Source organism: Aquila chrysaetos, chromosome Z (genome assembly GCF_900496995.4).
Source record: "Aquila chrysaetos chrysaetos chromosome Z, bAquChr1.4, whole genome shotgun sequence".
Classification (NCBI taxonomy): domain Eukaryota; kingdom Metazoa; phylum Chordata; class Aves; order Accipitriformes; family Accipitridae; genus Aquila; species Aquila chrysaetos.
Window position 1 is genome coordinate 50,088,916 of NC_044030.1, and position 11,171 is coordinate 50,100,086.

At 43.1% G+C, this 11,171-nt stretch overlaps 1 protein-coding gene and 1 long non-coding RNA gene across 6 annotated transcripts in view; one reads left to right on the plus strand and one right to left on the minus strand.

The window, feature by feature from the left end:
• DENND4C (DENN domain containing 4C) overlaps positions 1-6,305 on the minus strand; it is a 78,876-nt gene extending 72,571 nt beyond the window's left edge. For all 4 annotated transcript variants that reach the window (XM_030005703.2, XM_030005702.2, XM_041120648.1 and 1 more), the window contains exon 1: positions 6,124-6,305. The gene's annotated coding sequence lies outside the window, so the exon portion shown is untranslated. The remainder of the gene's footprint in view (positions 1-6,123) is intronic.
• Positions 5,842-10,492, plus strand: LOC115337434. Of its 2 annotated transcripts, none has more exons than XR_003922144.2 (3): positions 5,842-5,952; positions 9,072-9,197; positions 10,388-10,492. It is a non-coding gene; the product is annotated as an uncharacterized LOC115337434 (long non-coding RNA). The 2 variants fall into 2 exon arrangements; XR_003922145.2 differs by having other exon boundaries at positions 9,075-9,197.
• The last annotated feature ends 679 nt before the right edge of the window (positions 10,493-11,171 follow it).

Sequence of the window (11,171 nt, forward strand, 5' to 3'; positions counted from 1 at the left end):
ATGGGTCTCCCCAGGCTAAACTTAGTTTCTGTCAACATCCCTCTTCAGTCACATCTTTGGTGGTTTCAGAAGCTTAACAGGTACAAGACACACATTTTACATACAACAAACATTTCTCAGGCTATCCACCTCCTTGAAAGTACTTCCTCTGGCAAACACACAGCTTATTTTTTACGATTTGTTTTAAGGCAACCTGCAAAAAATATTGCCTATGCCTTCAACAAAAAACAAACCTCAGTGTACTTAAGTTCATATTACCTTCAAACACAACAATTTTCTGCCACTTACATCTAGATACCCAGCAGTTTACATTCTCATTAGGGTCGGCTCATTCATTACTTAAACTGTTACTGGGAAAACTCAAGTGTCAAGAAAACAATGAAAGCATAGGTACAAAAGACTCCCTTGTCTAGGCGAGCTGCTTCTGTTACTTCCAAGGGTGGCTGGCTGATTAACTGTTGAGAACTGGCCACACCGGTTTTCATATTTTGCAATAGTCCCATTCAATGGTTACAGTAACCAACTGAATAACCTGTCGCTGTGACGCAGCAGTTTACCTTATTTTTCCTTTCTATAACTTTCTCTTAGAGCAAGATGGATATCCTGTAGAAGCTTCAGGGCTTAACTATATAGCTATAGCTGCCTTGATTTCTTGCTTTTCCTGAAATATTAATTAAGTGCTTGAACTTGTTTTTCTTCATGTGCTGCTCCTAGGTAGCTGCTCTCTAGTTGTGGTTCTCTTTCTCCCAACTTCGGCCCCACTTTTATCCCTTCTTAAAGCAGAAAGATATAGTTTACACATTATATAGACATGGCTGGAGGATATCTTACTCACAAGACATCTACCTACGTCAGGTTTCTTATCTGGGTGAGAGTATAGTTTCTTCCCCAGAGAATAACAAAGGCGGCTGGAGCCCTGTTATGTGACACCAGGAATAGCAACACTGGGTTGCCCAATGGGGGAAGGAAAAAAAAAAAAAAAAAAGAAAAAAAAAAGTCTTGCTTTCACCAGCCACACAATGCCTCAACATGAAAGACTTGCAAAGGGGAAGAGGAGCACTGAAGAATGCATCAGTGGTTAGACTTCACTTTAAGCATTACTGATCAAAGGCTGTAATTAATTAATTATAAAGGCAAAATCTATCACTGAAATGTGTAGGTTCAGAGAGAAAGCAAAAACATGGGGCTTTTTGCCAGTCTGGTGAAAAATGGCTAAGTTTTGTAGCTTATGGTGGCTGCAACCATTCACCACTGGAAACACTTTCATTTCAACAGGAAGAAAGCTTCTACTACTTTGGAGACTTGTAATTGTAAACTTAGCTTTTGCTGCCAGAACTGAACAAGTTAATTTGCAAGTCAATCCCTGATTTACACTATTTTTAACATCTTTTAGACAGAAAAACACAGGCTCTTGGTTGATGCATGAAAAGCATCAAGTCTCTTTAGAGAGGTTTTTGAGAGTAAAGGAAAGGAACTGAAGTGTCACAAAATGTGAAGATGAAAGCAGAATAAGGCAAAACTGGCTCACTGCACTTAACTGAAACAAAGCAAATGGGATGTTTAATGACATGCAAGCCAACCTTTTAGGCAAGAAGTCATGGGTACATTTTTACTGTTCTCTGCATCAACAGTCTTGAGTTTGCTGCTCTTTAAAAAAAAAAAAAGTTAGAACAAAGAGTCACATGCATAAACAGAGAACATCATTATAATCTTTGCTATTCTGAAAACTGTTTTCAAGTTTTCTGTCTGCCAAAGCAAACAGTAAGCATCAGGACCACATTTATAGCCTTGGAGAGCCTGTAAGCAGAAAGAAAGGACTAGAGTGAGGTATAAACCAAGATAAAACTTTCTGCTTTATTGCAGCTTGGAATGCATAGCACAATGTAACTGTATTCCTGAAATGTTAGAATAAGTAAGTCTCTACGCGCACATTTTGTGACAGATGCTGTCACAAGAATAACTGAACACGAAACTGCCACACTCTACCAGAATCTATGTTGTAGTCCAGAAACAGTCTTGAACTAACTCACGTCGCTTCTAATGATCATTTGCACGGAGTTGTGAGCCTTTATCTCCACAAATCTGCAAAAAGAAAGCACTCTCATTATCATCATGGGCGTGGAGTATTTCCAATAACACTACTTTTGCATCCAGTGGGAAAGAAACAGCAGAATTTCTGCATAACTGAGGGCAACAATTTTGGCAGAGGGATGATTTTTGTAGCAAGACAGAAAGAAGCTCAAAAGTAGATAAAAAAATCCAAAGACTTCAGTTTATAGTCTGAAGCTCTCCAGGAGGACAGCAGGTCTCATGCTGCATAGTACAGCAAACTGATTCTCATTTTACAGGTTTGAATAAGCGGTAATGGACAACTATGGCAAGTCACAGGGGAAGCCATTTAATAACTATGACTATGATTGCCACAAACTATTTTAGAGGTCACCTACACCAAGATCTTCAGTATCTTGTATATTACTCAAGAAAGCAGCATGCTGAAGGTGGGTAATCCATACCTTGGCACGACTAGCAAGCACAGGAAAAAAAAGGTTCTACCACATTGATTTCTACAGTGCAAGCTGCCTTTAAAAAAAAAAGATGCCAGATTTAGAGGCTATAGGTGCTTTTTGTTGTTATTTCAGTCAGAAAGCGAAATCAGTCACAAAAGGAGACACTGCTACATGAAAGCAGTAAGAAGACCACCAAACATGCTAGTCTTTACACATACTGCTCTATGCCTATGGCTGCCATTGAAATTTATCTGAAAGCTTAACAAATAAGACAGCTGATCTTACATAACAGTCGAAAGACTATCTTACCTTCCTCTTACAGCTTTGGCAATATACCTTACCTACCTCATTCTGCCGAAACTTTTTTCCTACCATATTTTTAAACAAACCCAAACACATGCATCAAGGCTAACACTGGAACTTATTTGTCCTTAAAGCATATCGAGGTTGAATTCCAAATTAAATTCTCTGCTGGTCAAAGGCAGACTTAAGAAAGAACGAAGCTTAAAAAGATACCATTTCAAGCACTACATTTCAACAATATGTAGCACTGCTACTCCAAATGAGAATTCATACATGTTGAGTAAGAGGGATGTTATCCATACCGCCACTTGGATATGCCAAATTTACTTAAGTTAGATGGTTTTCATTCAAAACAATACAAAAGTTGATCAGAAAGAAATCCCCCCCACAATCTTCAAATAAGAAAACAAACATGTAAGACATGGTCCAAGAAGTTCTCATTACGTTTACTTTGGGCTATAATAGAGAGCCCAACCTTAACCTAAGAAGGAACAGCCAAATGTAACATTATACTTTGTCGTGGTTTAACCCCAGCCAGCAACTAAGCACCATGCAGCCAATCGCTCACTTCCCCCAACCCAGTGGGATGGGGGAAAGAATTGGGAAAAAAAAAGTAAAACTCATGGGTTAAGATAAGAACAGTTTAATAGGACAGAAATGAAGAAAATAATAATTATAATAATAATTATGGTAATAACAACAATAATAAAATGACAACAACAACAATAATAATAATAGAAATGGAATATACAAAACAAGTGATGCACAATGCAATTGCTCGCCACTCACTGACCAATGCCCAGTCAGTTCCTGAGCAGCGATCCGCCCCCCAGGCCAGGTCCCTCCAGTTTATATACTGGGCATGACATCACATCGTACAGAATATCCCTTTGGCCAGTTTGGGCCAGCTGTCCTGGCTGTGTCCCCTCCCAAGTTCTTGGGCCCCTCCAGCCTTCTTGCTGGCTGGGCATGAGAGGCTGAAAAACCCTTGACTTAGTATAAACACTACTTGCAACAACTGAAAAAATCAGTGTGTTACCAACATTCTTCTCATCCTAAATCCAAAACATGACTATACCAGCTACTAGAAAGAAAATTAACAATATACCAGACAGAATCAGGACATACTTATCCATAAGTATTTAAGAAAATGCCCACCTTAATTTATAAGAATTTTTTTTAATCCAATTTTTGAGAATTTATCAATAATAAGTTTCTACGTGCGCTAGTACTCGTTTTAACACAGAAGTCCGAAGTCATGTAGGCAAGCCAATACTTACATTTCTGGTTTCTAATGAACTCTTTAATTGCACCACTCAAGACAGAATGCATTATTAGCATTCTATATCCACTGGAATTGTAAAAAGCAGCCTTTCAGCCAATTATTTTAAAAAAATTCTCAAAAAAGACTTAGAGTCACATTTAAAGTAAAGGCATTCTCAAGCTATCTAACAGGTTTGATTTTTTTTAGCTTGTGTCCTTTGTGCCAAGCATTTGAAATATATATGCTACTCTGGTTAGTCACTTAAGTTTGGTCATAACTGCTTTTCACAAAAAAATACAAATAAAAATCCTTTCATTTTCCCAACAGGTATGAAGTAATTTGCAGTCTATCATTATTTTTTTCCCCAAGAACACAGAGAACATTTACTGCCTTAACTTCTAACATGCTACCTTAAAAAGGGTGATGCAAAAACTTTTTTTGTGTGGACTAAAGACAAAGTTAGTAAAATAGCCAACGAAGGCAACTAAAAGCAAATAATTTTCTTTTTACTAACATGTCCACGTACAGGCTCAGATTTAGCTTTGTTAAATACATCGCAATAAGCCAAGAAAATACTACAGAAGTCACCAGAATTCACACTAACACAGCCTACAGAAAAAAAGAAAGAAGATCAAACGTCCTGTTTGTTTACAAGCTAAGCCCTCATGCAGGTCTAAAAGTTTAGCCACAGGCATTAAGTTTGAAATCAGCACAAGTCTGTGTTTGCAACATGCTGGATCTTAACAGCAAAAGAGAAAATTGCATTAAAAAGACTGGTATAGAATAGGCATTTAATTTAGATGTAAAGAATCTTGTTCAGTTTTTGCATCCTTTCTGAGATTGCACCGTGAACAATATGTTAAATTGTGCTTGGACACTTCAGAAGATCAATCGTCTTTGGCATTAACAGCACAGTTAATCAGCTTACATCACATTTAAAGCTTGTGACAGCTTCTGTAAATATTTTTTCCCTATTTGACATATGAAGGCCCCAGCCTATCACCAGACCCTGTTGCTACACAGATTATCCAGTCATGCAGCAAAGACACATGAGATATCCCTGGATGATAGTGCAGATTGATTAAAAGTTATGGCTCTAGTTTTTTCCTCTTTTTTTTTAAGACGTGCAGTACTAAACTTCAAGTTTTATAACATCCTACTGATACAATCAGCCTCCGAAACGTAGCATGACTATTGCTAATGGTGCCTTTATCACTGGGTTGCGGGGCAGGGAGGGGAGGGACGACCCCTGCTATTCAAACATCCTTCTAACAGCCACGACGCCCTCGTCCACCGTCTCCGTTTCGACACAGAGAAGAGTAAGCCCCGACAGCCCAGAAGCGCTAGCGCTTCACTGCGGGCACAGCGCACTAAGCGCCCGGGGCCCTCGCCGCCGCCCGAGCACTGCCCCGGAGCTCGCCTCGCCTCGCCTCCGTCCCCCGCAAGGGTTAAATCCGCTGACGCCGCAGCCTAGGGGAGGAGCCGGGGCATAGAAAGGGAGAGAAAAATGGAGAAATCAAGGAGGGAGCTGCCCGGGGACTCACCTGCAGAGCCTGCCACCTGCGCCGCCCCTCTCCGCCCGCGGCCGCGCCAGGCCGAGCGCCGCCCGGAGAGCCCAGCGCTCCCCGAGGAACGGCCGCGGCGGACAGGATCAGGGAAATTAACAACAATCACGATAATAACTAAAATTAAAAAAGCCCAGAAACCGCCTCCGCCCTGCCGGCCCCGCGCGGTGCCGGGTAAGGGCTAGCCCTAGCGCGGAAGCTCTGCCGGGGTAGGGCAGGGCAGGAAGGAGCCCTTCCCAGGGACCGACTCGGCGCCAGGGGAACGCGCCGAGCGTCCTTCCCTCTCCGGCGAGGAGGGAGGTTTCCTCCAGAGGTGGGAGAGGGAACGGGCCGGGGGGAGGAGAGGGGTCCCCGCCGCCGGAGTGCCGGCTTCCTGCCGCGCCCGAGGAGGGGGCGGTGGAAGGCGGACGAGCGCCAGGTCCAGCGCCCGCTCCCCGCCTGTCAGGCGCCCTCCCTGCCTCCCTTCCTTCCCGCGGCCGCTCACCTGCCGCCGGCTCGCCCCGCCGACAGCCGCCACCGGGCTCCCCTCGTCCGCCCCAAGAGTCGCGGCGCTCCCGGCCTGGAGCTTTTCTCCGCGCCCGCCGCCTCCTCAGGAGCCACCGGACCCGCCGCCGCTCCTGTCTGGGGACGACGCGGCCACCATGTTACTTTCTCCCCCGCAAACGCCTACAGGCGGGTCCAGGGCCCGCCCCGAAAGGAGGCGGTGGCGGGGCAGGCGAGCGGGCGCGCAGCGCGCCCGGAGTCGCTGCTGCGGCGGCCTGGGGGCGCCCGCGGGCGGCGGACGGCGGGAGCCGGCGTGCTGCGACAGGGAGAGCCCGGCGCTCGGCCGCCTTCGCCGCCTCGGCCCGGGCACCTGCGTGCCTGCCTGCCTGCCTGGGCCCCGCGGCGGGGAGGCAGAGGGTGTGCGTGAGGGAGAGGGGGCCAGCCCGGGGGACCCCGCTAGGCAGGCAGCGGGGGGAGGGTTAAGGATCTGTGGGGTGCCGTTCCCGGTTGGCGCCGGGCTGCGCCCCGGCTGGGGCTTCTCTCAGGTGTTGGTTTGTACCAGAAAAGAAAATGTCAGAAAGGGACTTCGGCGGGTCGTTTCAGCCGTCAGCGCGGACAAGGCTGCTCGCTTTGTAGGTGATTCTCCTTACCCGATCGGTGCTCGGTGCATTTTCTGTTAAGGTGGCAAGCCGTAGCAGTAGAGACAAGTTCAGAGGGGCACGCCTGGGCCCTGGGGAGGCCAGGAGTGCATGTCATTGAAGTTGTAAGGGAGCAGTTGTGTCAGCTGAATGTCTGTAACTCCATGGGGCCTGAGGGGATTCATCCCAGAGTACTGGAGGAGGGAGCAGATGTTACAGCAGGACACCTCTCAATCATCTACCATAGGTCTTGGGAGTCTGGGGAGGTCCCTGCTGACTGGAAGCTAGCCAACGTTATTCCAGTTTACCAGAAGGGCGTGAGGGAAGACCCCTTGCTCTGTGTGCCTGGAGACATCTGCCACAGCCAGAGCAACCTGGCGGGGCCCTGGGAAGACACAGCCGAGGCCTCGGTGACTGGCGTGAAACACCAATGTCAAGCACAAGACAAGAGATGGGAGGGTGGAGCGGGCACTGGTGTTGCTGTAACCCCAGACATGTGTCACTACATTGCTCATGCCATCATTAAATTCCATCTACCCGAAGGAGAGAATGAGGCTAAGAGAAAGGCAGCTAATTTATGTCTTTTTGTACCTCTCTGGCCCAGAGAGGTTAGCTCTGATCCTTGCACCTAAAATAATAGTTTTTTTCTGGAATATCGTGAGTTTCGTGATCCATCCTGCCCTTATTATATTTTAAGAGGAGCAGATAATTTAAAAATAATTTTTCTGTTGTTAAAAAATAATACTCAGTAGCATGCATGTGCCAGGCAGCTTGTGACTGATGCTGAAAACCTATAATTTAAGAATTTTACGTTATAGCAAATCATTCCATTTCATTTCCATCTGAGTAGCACAAAAAAATCCTATTCAAGGTAAGTTCGGAGAGTTTTCAAGAATTGTCTTGACTTTGATTTGTCACCAGTTGTCAGATCTACAGCTCCAGGAAGGCCTGATCCTTTAGCCTTGTTGGAGCAAATAATTTGTTTACTCTGGGTGCCTCTGACACACATAGGTGAGGATTTATGCAGATTGAGTCTGTGATAAGCTTACTTTGAGTCCTTGGGAATAAAAAGACCTTCCCTTTACAGATTCCTGACTGAGCACTTGATAATTTCTTCATAACTGCTGGAAGATTTCATTCCTTAATCCTGTAGTTGCCTCCAGAATCATATGAATTAGGGACATGACATCAGAGACCACTTCATCTTCTCTGGCTTCTGGAATTGACATTCGGAGTAGGAGTTTTGTCCAGAAAGGGGATAATGAAAATGAACAAAGGGATGGTTGCCTGCTGTTCCAAGGAGTTCTGCTAATCGCAGTCTGTTAAAAATTGCTTGAAGTAATGCTGTCAGTGTAGTATGTGGAAGGTCCTGATCATTGTTTACTTTTGAATAGCTGTATAAGATAGAAAGCTCTGAGTCCAAGTGTTTCATCTTACTGTACAGCTGGTTATGATTTCACAATTTATTCACTCAGACTGTATGATACGGGCTGGAAGTTGAAGATTCACAAGCTCTTTCTGGCTTTAATAATTTAATCAGTGACATACAGAGACAGGGTAAACACACAGTCATTTTCATACAGAGCTTCAGGTTAAAACGTGTATCTGATTCACTTTAATTAAAAATGTAATTGTAATTGACAATGCTATTTCAGCAGGCTCATTTATCTGAAAAACACCATTTTGTCTGAAAGTGTTAGAATTTCAGTCCAGTCTTGGAAATTTTCTCTAGTTGTCACTGTGTTATGAGATCAAAACCCAGGTTAGGCCCTTCTTGCTGGAAAGGTCTTTGTAAACATCAGCAGGTGAGCAGAGGGATCCCTTTCTTTATACAGTCTTCTTTGACGAATTAACACATGTTGCTTAAAATACTGGCCTGAATTCAGGAATACTTTGAAGTTATTCATTTAAAAAATCAAGTTATCTCAATCTTCTCTGCATAAAATGTGGCAGGATTTTTTGAAATCTTTATCTTCTTAAGGCTTTCTATGTTTATTTTTCTGGAAACATGTTCCGTTTCCCTTTAAAAGCTTTCAGTTACAGTCTGTCTCTGTCCATCTTGGAAGATAACGGGTCTTAGAATTGTTTTCAAAATGCTTATGATTCCCTTGAGTGTTATTTCTTATATGAGTCCCCAGCAGTCGAAAAAGAGGTTATTCCTGCTAAAAAGGACTGAGCATGGTACCTCTTGGTTTGGGCAACCTATAGAAAATGGGGTTATAAATAAGCACAAGATTCTTCCAATGTTTGTTTCTGCTAGGGCTCTGCGTTGTCTGGTCTTCGCTGTTAGCTTTTGCTTTGTATTTTTTAGCAGGTTCCTGGGTTTGCTGTTACGCAACAGCCACTTATCTCTACTCAACTGAATGTTCTATATGCTGCTGCATGTCGAACCTGACCAGCCAGCCCACGAGTGAAAATGCACAAAGACAGTTGTTTTGTAAGTACAGTCAGATTTGTGATGTGTGTGATTTTTGATCTACCTGTAATTGATGAGATAGTTGATCCTATCCTAATATGAATATTTCTGAACATGAATTTTGTTTTAAAGTTCAGGTCAGTTTACGCTGACTCACTCTGTCCCTCGTCTATCTAACCTGACTTATGACCTGTAGGTCATATTGGCTAGGTCTTATTGGCTGTTTTAGTAACATAACCTCATTTTTACTTTCCAAGAAAATGCATTTCTTGTAACCACTTCAGTACTGTAGACCCTGAAATTCTCATTATCTTAAGTCTTCACTGTTTTCATCATAATAGTCATCACGGATAACTACTTTTGTTCCATTTAGACTTTTGCAATACAATGAGGACAGCAAAGTGACTGTGAACTTGATTTGGTTTCTCTTTCACTTGTAATCACATTATATAATGTGTGTAACAGATACATAAAATAACAGTCAAGGTAAGGAGAATATCCAAGTGATTCACATTAAAGAGATGATGTTGATAGTCTGGGGCAGAAATGGTTATCTGTCCTTGGGGAATACTGTGTTGCCAAGATATCTATTAGTATTTTACACTGAAAAGGGCAGTGTTAGAGAAAACAGATATATAGTTTAGTTTAGAGATGCTATGATTTCAGCTGAATATATTGAAAATACCTGGAAGAGATCTTCTACAAAGAGACTAAAAGATCATTAACTTGCTCAGTTTATCAAAAGATTTGGGTTGACTTGATTAGAATAAATAGGTACCTTCACAAAGGGTAAATAGGACTTCTTAATTTAGAGAAAAGCAACAGAAATAACAGCTGGAATGTAATGCCATACAAACTCAGATGTGAAATAAGACATGGTTCCTTACCATGTAATAATAACTGATAGATGGTAGATACTTAAATTCTGGCTGCTTTTCTGGGAAGCATTGTTTACTCCTGTGTAGTCTGAAGAAGACGATATGAGGTAATGATTTTTCTTGGCTTCAACGTCCATGATTAACTACAACATTTAGGTCATTTATTTAAAAAAATAGAGCCTACCCAACTAGCCTTCCGTTGGTCCTGTGAGGACTGATTGGAAGTGCCTAACACTGAGTAAAATTAATTTGTTATTTTATCTGTCCTTAACAGAAAGATAAAAGGTAGATGCGGAAAGCTTTGCCTATATTAATAGTATGTTCCTTGTTAAGTCTCACAGATACTGTTGGAAATGGACATGCTCCTAGAAAACTGAACAAAACAGAAAAGGAAATGGAGGCAAGTAAACATAAACATTATCATTATATTGCTGTTTTCATTTAAGAATTAAAGGAGCAACAATTCTTACACTAGGGAAGTGCAAAATGCCTTCTGAGAAGGGAGCGGGGAGGTGAGTGGGGACTAAAGCTATTGTGAGAGTCTTTGAGTATGAACCCAGGCGTCTGGGAGCTGCGTGGCATCAGTTACTCCTCACTGGGAGTAGGGGGGGTTCTCCCTGAGAGTTAACCACAGTCCACTGCTGCTTGACTGCAGATTTCTCACTACTTTTCTGTCGTCTGACTCTACCTTTCCTCTAGACACTTCTTCTCTGTTACTGCCCATTATCTAATCTCAGTGACAGCCACGTGTCCTCAGCCATCCTACTGTGTGAGGATACATATGAGGGGGAAAGCTTTCTATTAAGCATTTCTCATGCTAGGATCTTTGGCTACATACTAATGAAGACTGTGTTTAGTATGTCTGCAGGGACAGACGTCTTAATGCAATCTGAGACCCGTTAACTCAGGTTGTGATTCCACAAACACTTCAAGGCAATGGGGGATGCCTCCATCACATCTCAGTGCCTAGTTCTTGGTTCTCGTCATACCTCTTTGATACTGGCAAGACAGCTTATGTTCCTGTGGAGTGAATAAAGCTAGGCAACTAATGTAATAAAAAAAAAAAAAAAACAAAACCCACAGGTTTAGTTTTCTTGTGGCTTCCAAATGCTTTTGC